Source organism: Diceros bicornis, chromosome 5, assembly GCF_020826845.1.
Source record: "Diceros bicornis minor isolate mBicDic1 chromosome 5, mDicBic1.mat.cur, whole genome shotgun sequence".
Taxonomy (NCBI): Eukaryota; Metazoa; Chordata; class Mammalia; order Perissodactyla; family Rhinocerotidae; genus Diceros; species Diceros bicornis.
Window position 1 is genome coordinate 29815623 of NC_080744.1, and position 10272 is coordinate 29825894.

Consider the following 10272-nt stretch of genomic DNA (forward strand, 5'->3'; position numbering starts at 1 on the left):
TCATCAACACTTATCTTTTGTTTTATTGACAATAGTCATCCAAGTAGATGTGAGATGATATCTCATTGTGGTTTTGATTTGCAATTCCCTGATGGTTAGTGATGTTGAGTGCCTTTTAATGTACCTATTGGCCATCTGTATATCTTCTTTGGAACAATGTCTATCCAGGTCCCTTGCTCTTTTTTAATCAGATTATTTGATTTTTGCTGTTGAGCTGGAGAAGTACCTTACATATTTTAAATATTAATCCCTTATCAGATGTAAGTTTGCAAATGTTTTCTCCCATTCCATAGGCTGCTTTTTCATTTTGTTGATATTTTCCTTCACTGTGCAAAAACTTTTTAGTTTGATGTAGTCTTACTTGTTTATTTTTGCTTTTGTTGCTTGTGTTTTGGTGTTATATCCAAAAAATCCTTACCAAGACCAATGTCAAGGAGCTTTTCCCTATGTTTCTTCTGGAAGTTTCATAGTTTCAGGTCTTACATTTAAGTCTGTAATCCATTTCAAGTTTATTTTTGTAAGTGTTGTAAGATAGGGGTCCAATTTGAATCTTCTGCATGAGGATATCCAGTTTTCCCAGCACCATTTGTTGAAGAGACTATTTGCCCATTGGTGTTCTTTATGCCTTAGTCAAAGATCAGTTGACTGTATATATGTAGGTTTATTTCTAGATTCTGTATTCTGTTCTATAGGTCTATGTGTCTGTGTTTATGCAAGTAACACACTGTTTTATTACCATAGCTTTGCAATATAGTTTGAAATCAGGAAGTGTGATGTTTTTACCTTTGTTCTTTGCTCAGGATTCCTTTGGCTATTCGGGCTCTTGTGGTTCCATATAAATTTTAGTGTTGTTTCTTCTACGTCTGTGAAAAATGTTATTGGAATTTTCATAGAGATTGCATTCCATTTGTAGATCATTTTGGATATTCTGTACATTTTAAAAATAATTCTTCTAATCCATGAACATGGGGTATCTTTTCATTTATTTGTTTCTTTTTCAATTTCTTTTATCAATATCTTATACTGTTCAGTGTACAGATCTTTCACCTCCTTGGTTAAATTTACTCCTAAGTATTTATTGTTTTTGATGCTATTGAAAATGAGATTGCTTTCTTAATTTCTCTGTCAGATAATTTGTTGCTAGTATATAGAAACACAATTTATTTTGTATGTTAATTTTGTATCCTGATACATTACCGAATTCATTTATTAGTTCTAACAATTTTTTGGTGGAATGTTCAGAATTTTCCAAACATAGTATCATGTCATCTGCAAAGAGAGACAATTTTACTGCTTCTTTTGCAATTTGATGGCTTTTATTCCTTTTTATTGTCTACTCACTCTAGCTAGAACTTCCAAGATTATGTTGAAGAAGTGGTGAGAGGGAGCATCATTGTCTTGTTCCTGATCTTAGAGGAAAAGCTTTTAGAGGAAAAGCTTTTAGATGAAAATCTTTTTAGGTTTTCACAGTGAGTATGATGTTAGTTTGTCATATAAGGCCTTTATTATGTTGAGGTACATTTCTCCTATACCTAATTTTTTGAAAGTTTTTGTCATGAAGTATGTTAAATTTTGTTAAATGCTTTTTCTGCATCTATTGCAATGATTATATGATTTTTATTCATCATTCTGTTAATGTAGTATGTCACATTTATTGATTTGCATAATTAACTATCCTTGTATCCCAGGGAAAAGTCCCCCTTGATGATGGTATATAATCTTTTAACGTGGTGTTGAAATCTGTTTGCTAGTATTCTGTTGAGGATATTGTGTTTATGTTTGTCTAGGATATTGGTCTATAATTTTCCTCTCTTTTGTCCTGACTTTGTTATCAGAGTAATGTTGGCCTTATCAAATAAGTTTTGAAATACTACTTCCTCTTTAGTTATTTGTAAGAGTTTGAGAAGTATCAGTGTTAATTCTTCTTTAAGTGTCTGGTAGAATTCACCAGTCTTGGGGTTTTATTTCTTTGGAGATAATTGATTAATAATTAATGATTCAAACTTTATTAGTTATAGGTCTATTCAGATTTTCTGTTTATTCAATATTCAGTCTTGGTAGGTTGTAATTTATAGGAATTTATCCATTTCTTCTAGGTTATTTATTTTGTTGGTGTATAATTTTTTATAATAGTCTCTTATGATCCTTTGTATTTCTGTGGTATCCATTGTAATATCTCTTCTTTCATTTTTTATTTTATTTTTTTCGAGTTTTCTTTTTTTCTCATTAGTCTAGCTAAAGATTTGTCAATTTTATCTTTTCAAAAAACCAGAATTTAGTTTTGTTGATCTTTTGTATTGTTTTTCTTCTCTATATTTCATTTATTTCTGCTCTGATCTTTGTTATTTCCTTCTTTCTGCTAACTTTGGGCTTAGTTTGTTCTCTTTTTAATGTAGTTTTGAGGAGTTTTTTCTGACTTGAGACGTTTCTTTTTATTTAATGTAGGCATTTATCACTATAAAATTCCCTCTAAAACTATTTTGCTGCATCTCATAAGTTCCGGAATGTTATGTTTCCATTTTTGTTTGTCTCAAGATATTTTTTGATTTCCTTCTTGACTTCTTTGAACCTGTGGTTGTTCAAGAATGTGTTATTTCTTTCCACGTATTTGTGAATTTTCCAGCTTTCCTCCTATTATTCATATCTAGTTTCATAGCATTGTGGTCAAAAAATATATATATATATTTTTTTTGTGAGGAAGACCAGCCCTGAGCTAACATCTGCCAATCCTCCTCTTTTGGCTGAGGAAGACTGGCCGTGTGCTAACATCAACACCCATCTTCCTCCATTTTATATGGGATGCCACCACAGCATGGTTTGCCAAGCGGTGCATTGGTGAGTGCCCAGGATCCGAACTGGAGAACCCCGGGCCACCACAGCAGAGCACATGCACTTAACTGCTTTCGCCATCAAGCCAGCCCCCATAAAAGATATTTTATATGATTTCAATCTTCTTAAATTTGTTAAGACTTGTTTTGTGACCTAATATATATTCTATCCTGGATAGAATAATGCTCTGTGTACACTTGAGAAGAATGTGTATTCTGTTGCTGTTGGCGGAAATTGTCGTGTAAATATCTGTGAAGTCCATTTGGTCTAAAGCGTTGTGCAAACCCATTATTGTCTTATTGATTTTATGTCTGGATGATCTGTCCATTGTTGAAAATGGAGTATTGAGTCCACTATTATTATTGCGTTGATATCTATTTCTGCTTTCAGATTTAATATTTGCTTAATATCTGTAGGTGCTCCAATATTGGGTGCAGGTATATTTTTAATTGTTATATCCTCTTGATGAATTGACTCCTTTATCATTACATGAGGACCTTTTTTGTCTCTTGTGACAATTTTGACTTAAAGTCTATTTTTGTGATATAAGTATAACTACTCCTACTCTCTTTTGATTACCATTTATGTGACTATCTTTTTCATCACTTAACTTTCAGCCTGTGTGTGTCATTAAATCTAAAGTGAGTTTGTTTTAGGCAACATATAGTTGGATTTTGTTTTTATAATCCATTCAGCTACTCTATGTCTTTTGATTGGAGAATTTCATCTATTTACCTCAGAAGTAATTATTTCTAGGTATGGAATGACATTTTGTTAATTTTTCTGACTTTTTGTAGTTCTTTTGTTTCTTTCATCCTATTTTGTTTTCTTTTTGATTTGTTAATTTTTTTTTCAGTAGTGAAATACTTTGAGTCATTTCTCTTTATATTTTGTGTACTTCTATAGTATTTTTCTTTTGGGGTTACATGAGGTTTACATAAAACATAGTTATAACAATGTATTTTAAGCCATCTTAAGCTGTTAACCACTTCAATCATATACAAAAACTCTACACTTTTACTTTTCTTCCTCCCACTTTTTGTTATTGATTTCACAGTTTATCTCTTTTTATATTGTGTATTCATTAACAATTTATTGTAGCTGTATGTTTTTTTACCCAGCCTTGGTGGTCTAGTGGTTAAGATTTGGCAGTCTCACCACCATGGCCTGGGTTCATTTCTTCGTCAAGGAATCACACCACCCATCTGTTACTTGTCATACAGTAGTGGCTGCATGTTGCTGTGATGCTGAAAGCTATGCTGCCAGTATTTCAAATACCAGCAGGGTCACTCATGGTGAACAAGTTTCAGTGGAGCTTCCAGACTAAGACAGACCGACCAAAAAAATTGGCCATGAAAATCCTGTAAATAGCAGTGGAGCATTGTCTGATATAGCCCCAGAACTTGCGATGATGGCACAAAAAGACCAGGCAGAGTTTTACTCTGCTGTACACGGGGCTTCTAGGAGCTGGAATCAACTTGAAGGCACTAACAGCAATATTTATTTTTAGTACTTTTGTTTTCTAATTTTTCTACTAGAGTGAAAAGTGATTTATGTACCACCCATTACTGAATTAGAGTTTTGAATATGACTATACACTTATTTTTACCAGTGAGAGTTTAACTATTTTATGTTTTCATGTTGATAATTAGTGTCCTTTTTTTAAACTTTAAGAACTCCCTTTAGCATTTCTTTAAGGCAGATCTAGAGTTGGTGAATTCCCTCAGTTTTTGTTTTCTGGGAAAGTCTTTATCTCTCCTTCATTTCAGGACAGGTTTACAGTGTTCTTGGTAAACAGTTTGTTTGTTTGTTTTTTTCTCTCAGTACATTGAATATATCATCCCACTCTCTCCTGGACTGCAAGGTTTTGGCAGATAAATGTGCTGATAGCCTTATGGGGTTCCCTTATATGTGATGAGTCTCTTTTCTCTTGCTGTTTTCAAAATTCTCTCTTTGTCTTTGACTTTTGACAATTTTATTATAATATGCCTCACTGAAGATCTCTTGATGCTCAGCCTTTTTGGCATTCTTTGGGCAACATGGATATGGATGTTTATTTTTCTCCCCAGATTTGGGACATTTTCTGTCATTATTTCTTTACATGAGCTTTCTTTCCCTTTCTCATACTGTATTTCTTCTGGGACTCCAATAATGTAGATATTGGTTGGCTTACGGGCGTCCCATAAGTCCCATAGGCTTTCTTCACTCTATCTTTTTTTTTAATTTTTTTCCTCTACCTGGATAATTTCAAATAATTTATCTTCGAGTTTCCTGAGTCCTTCTTCTGCATAATGAAGAACATTCTTCTGCTGTTTATGTTCTTTATTGAATTTTTCAGTTCATTCATTATATTTTTCAGCTCCAAGATTTCTTTTTGGTTCTTTTTTGTGTTTCCTATTTCTTTATTAATTTTCTCATTTTGTTTATTTATTGCTTTCCTGATTTTTTCAGTTGTCTATCTGTGTTCTCTCATAACTCATTAAGCTTCTTTAAGGTGATTATTTTGAATTCTTTGTCAAGTAGTCATGATCACTTTTCTTTAGGGTTGGTTACTGGAGCTTTATTAGTTTTTTTTTGGTGGTGTCATGTTTGCCTGATTCTTCATGATCTGTGTAGCCTTGCATTGGTGTCCGGACACTTGAAGGAACAGACACATCTTCCAGTTTTTACAGACTGGTTTTAGCAGGCAAAGATTTTCTCCTGCTGGGTTCCTAGACTGATAGGACTGCCTCCATGATTGTGGTCAAGCAGGGCTGGAACTGGGTATTATGGCTGTTGCTGGGTCCACAGTTGAGTCTGCAGTTGGCAGGCTTGTTACCAGGTCTGCAGTCAAGTGAGACTTCCCCCAGGTCCCTGAGCATGCTCCCTTTGGGTTGCTGGGCAGGCAAAGCTGCTTCTGAAACATGGTCGAACAGGACTGGAACTGAGTCACAGGATTCCTTCAGGGACTGCATTTGGGTCCAAAGTCAGTGGGACTGTTTCCAGGGGCACCCACAGGTGTGGCTCTTACTGGGTCACTTGTATGCATCCTTGAGCAGGCACAACTTCCTTGGACCACAGTAGCGTGGGGCTTACACTGTTTCCCAGACTTCTCATGAACCTCAGTTAAGTCTGAGGGCAGTGGACCTGTTATTGGAGGCACAGACAGACATGGTTTCTCCCAGATCCCTTGGTGGAAGGATGGCAGGACTGCAGACAAGTAGGGCTGGAGCTGAGTCTACTGAGGGATGGAGATGCTTCCAGCTCTCACTCAGAACTGCAGTCAGTGCACCTAACACTGGTGCATGGGCCTGCCTTCTCAAAGCAGCTATCCTCAGTTTTGTGCTCCACTGGGGTTTCACAGCCTCCTCACAGCCTTTGATCCTAAAGACCCCACAAAGGCACTTTTGTCCGTGAAGGGCTGCCAACTATTTGTTTTTGTGGGAGAACATGGGCTGAGGACTTTCTATCTGACCATCTTGCTGACGTCACTCCATTCCGTATTTACTTACTTATTCAACTTCATAATACATGCAAATCAGTTTTCGAATTGTTAATCTATACCCTCGTGAGAAACAAATTTACTACCTATAGTACTATGTTAATGTACAATTATTTTTGTCTTTAACTTTGAAATTTCCAGTTAAAATTAGAATACTCCAGTTGTATAGGGCAACCCATTTTCCCCCTTCTCCTTCAGTACATTTATGTCATACAATGAAATACAGTTAGATTTATTGTCAGATGCTGTATTCCAAGAGGAATGCCCTTATAACCTGGTTATTTTTTTACTTGTTTGCTTATTTGTTTGTTTGTCATTAAAGTTAAATTTTTATGATTTATATGTCTATGGGTTTTGACAAATGTATACAATTATATATCTTCCACTTTCATACCATATAGAATCCTATGAGGTTCACTTTTAATGTAAAACACTCAAGACATAAAGAAAAATATAGAAAAAAAATTTAAATAATCTCCTCCAACTACTCCAATAGATAGCAAACATTGGTATTTTACCATAGCTGCTTTCAGACCTTTAAAAATATATGTAATATTACTGATCCAGTTGAAGTACCCTTTGTATACTTTACCTCTTCTCCTATCTTTCTTCAAATACTACTTAGAATTTGGTATTTATTACTCCCCTGGATGTTTCAGAACTTTTATTTAGTAAATGTGTATGCATATTTTTTTAATCTATGAAAACGTGATCATATTAATTGTATCATTCTTCAATTTACCTTTCCCCTCAATATTACATTTTCCAAACTTCTAAATGTTCACACATAAAATTCAATTTATTAATTTTAATCATTGAATAGTATTCCATTGAATTAAAATATTATATTTCTCCATTTCCAAATTTATAAAAACTTTTAGATTGTTTCTACTATTTCTCTTTTTAAAAAAACATTGCAATGAACATCATTGTGGATGTATCTTTGTGTATGTAAAACTTTTATTAGCGTGTATACAGAGAACTGAGTTTGCCGATGATATAGAATCTCATCTTCAATTTCTTTAAAAATAACCACTTATAACTTACATCAGGACATCTGGAGACAGTCAAGAATACAGCATCTACAAAACATTATGTAAAATATGGTTTAAAAGACTGTTGATGTGTTTGCCAAGGAAATAGAAGATTTGTCATGGAGAAGAAATGAGAGCAGTCTCAAATATTTGAAGAACCATCATGTTGAAGAAAGAGTAGATTTCTGCTATTATGAACTACAGATAGTAGAACCAGTTGAGCATTCTAACAATAGACTAAACTGTCTTGTGAAGTAGTGGGCTCTTTGTGACTAAAGAAAACTTCCCTGTGGCGTGGTGATCATTTACAATATTGTGCTATGACTTTAATGACAATCAGAAAGTTGAGAGTCAAAAAATTACTTTACTCATTAGGAGTCATAATCAAATTTTGCTTTCATATGCACCACCTAGTTGGTAATTTTTTTTTCTTTTCCCATTCTTGGAAAAAATTATTATTTAAAATGTAATTACTCCCACTGAGGAGTGACTTTACAGATCTCTAAAGGATGATTTTTCTCCTCGCCAATGAGATCAGTTTCCTGGCATCAGGGTAGAAGGCTTTATATTGTCTTATCTTAGGATATTACAATTGTATGGTTGAGGGAAAGAGGAGCTGAGTCCTCACTACCTTAGGGCAGAACCGGAGGGCCTTAGCACATTTTAGTTCAGGGACCAAATTAAAATGCATCATGTCAAGAGTGTATTGAAAATGTATTCAGTATGAAAACTCACAAGTGAATGGAAGTTTAGAAGAGTTAGAGAAAGAAGGACTGGGGGAATTACTAGAATGTGTAAGTATTGTAAATGCATTTAGAACATATTTACTTGGAATAGAGACATAATGAGTAAGCTGTTTTCTAGATTCAAAATCGACAACTAGAATTCAGAAAGGGAGAAGTCGTTGTTGTCTCAGTCATATTGGAAACTCCATCTGGAAGAATTAAGTTCCTTTTCTCTTCTCTGTCTATGACATATGACTCCCCTTCTGCATTGGCTTAGGGGCAGCCTTGATGGGAATAGGATCAGACTCTGATAACAGAGGGAAGTATGTTATGACCATTATTTCTCCATTCTATGCCTCTTTATGCTCTATATTCAGAGGATATTTAGACACTCATTGAATCTATATTTATTGACAATCAAAATTTGGCTGGAATAAAGAAAGAAATTGCTATGCAAAGCAGAGTAATAATCAGTTGGGTGTCGTTTATTGCTTTTTGCTTCTAGTCTTATAGGAAAGCAAGTTTTGTAAGATAAATTATAGACAAGAAGAATTATGTATGCCTATGGTTTCAGAGTTCTATTGACACATTTTAGAGGTAGATATTAATGTAAGATTATTTCCTTAACTATCAAACTTCATGTCTTTTTTATTCAAGTAACATTGGGTAATAACATTATATACATTTAAGATATACATCATTATATTTTGACTTCTGTATAGACTTTATTGTGGTCACCACCAAAAGTCTAGTTGCCATCCATCACCGTACAAATGTCCCCCTTTACCCCTTCTGCTTTCTTTCCAACCCCCTTCCCCTTTGGTAACCACCAATCTGTTCTCCGTATCTATGTGTTTGTTTGTCAAACTTCATCTTAAACCAGAAGGGTAAAGTTTCTCCTATGATGTATTTTATGATCTAAAACGACTTTTATGCCTGAGGTATGCTGGCAATAAGAAAGTATACAATTCATTATCCAAGAAGCCACTAAACATTCTAAGGGTACTCTAAGGAATTCTGAGTGACTTTTCCAAATTCCACCTTTTCCCAATATATAACTGTCTTTACATTTTGAATTGTAGAAATGAAAATAACTTTGGAGATTATCTAGCCCTATTTTCTAAGCTAATAAGTGGAAGGATATTACTCATCTTTACAAACAAGTTCCTATTTTACACGCACTTAGAGACAAGAAAATCTGCACAATAGAATAATGAATTATAACACCACTTTGTCTAACATGATATAAAACATCAAGTTTTCTTCTCCTTCCGTCTCCCTGTCCCCGTCCCTCTCCCCAAACCTCCCCTCCATTAGGTGTCTATTATGTCCCCTGCACACATATATTATCACTTATATTCATTTCTACAATATGTTGGAGTCAAATCCTCAATTAGCTTATAATCATCGTCAAGTTTCTAAACATTGTCTATCTGTATGCTGAGGACAATGATGCTCCAGAAATTGTAAGGGGTAACTCTGAATCCCGGAAAGACTTGAGTTCTCTACCTTTGCCCTTTATCCAGTGGCTCCTGCAAAGTTATGTTTCACTTGGAAGGAGTAGATATCAAAAGGCATGGGAGAAGGAGAGAGCCATGCTTTCCTAAGCTCTTGATTCAGTTTGAAGAGAGAATAGAGAGATGCAATTGTTATCTACCTTCTTCTTTAATCTTTTCAGGCTCTGTACTCATTTTGTCTATTAACATTTGTCCAAATACCTGACCCTGCAGAGTGATCAATCCCTGAATTTTTTGAGAAAACCAGGATGATTTTACCTATTTGATTATATGTACTGGTTTCGTCAGTGTAACCAGTTGTATTTTTTTTTACATTTAATTGATTTGCTCTTTTGGGATCATATTTTCAAAAGTCAGAGAATCACAGAATATTATAATTTATGAAGGAGAATTCTTAACCTCCTCCTTTTTTCTGGTAAGAGAAACTGAGTGCCTGAGAGGGTGTGTGATTTGCCTAAAATTTGGTAAGCAATGCAGTGGTAAGGAGAAGTAGAATCAAGGTCTTCTGAATTCTAGACTATTGCTCTCTCTATAGCACATGATACCTTTGGACATCATTCCTTGAAGCCTATTTTATTTATTTATTTATTTATTTTATAAGAATGTTTTATTTTTTTATTTTATTTTTTTTGTGTGAGGAAGATTGGCCCTGAGCTAACATTTGCCAATCCTCCTTTTTTTTTTTT

The 10272-nt window shown here is 34.4% G+C and overlaps 1 long non-coding RNA gene across 2 annotated transcripts in view; it reads right to left on the minus strand.

The window, feature by feature from the left end:
• The window catches only part of LOC131405885 (uncharacterized), a 103528-nt gene extending 95844 nt beyond the window's left edge, over window positions 1–7684 (minus strand). For both annotated transcript variants that reach the window (XR_009220031.1, XR_009220030.1), the window contains exon 1: window positions 7358–7684. This is a non-coding gene — a long non-coding RNA (uncharacterized LOC131405885). The remainder of the gene's footprint in view (window positions 1–7357) is intronic.
• Window positions 7685–10272: the final 2588 nt, after the last annotated feature.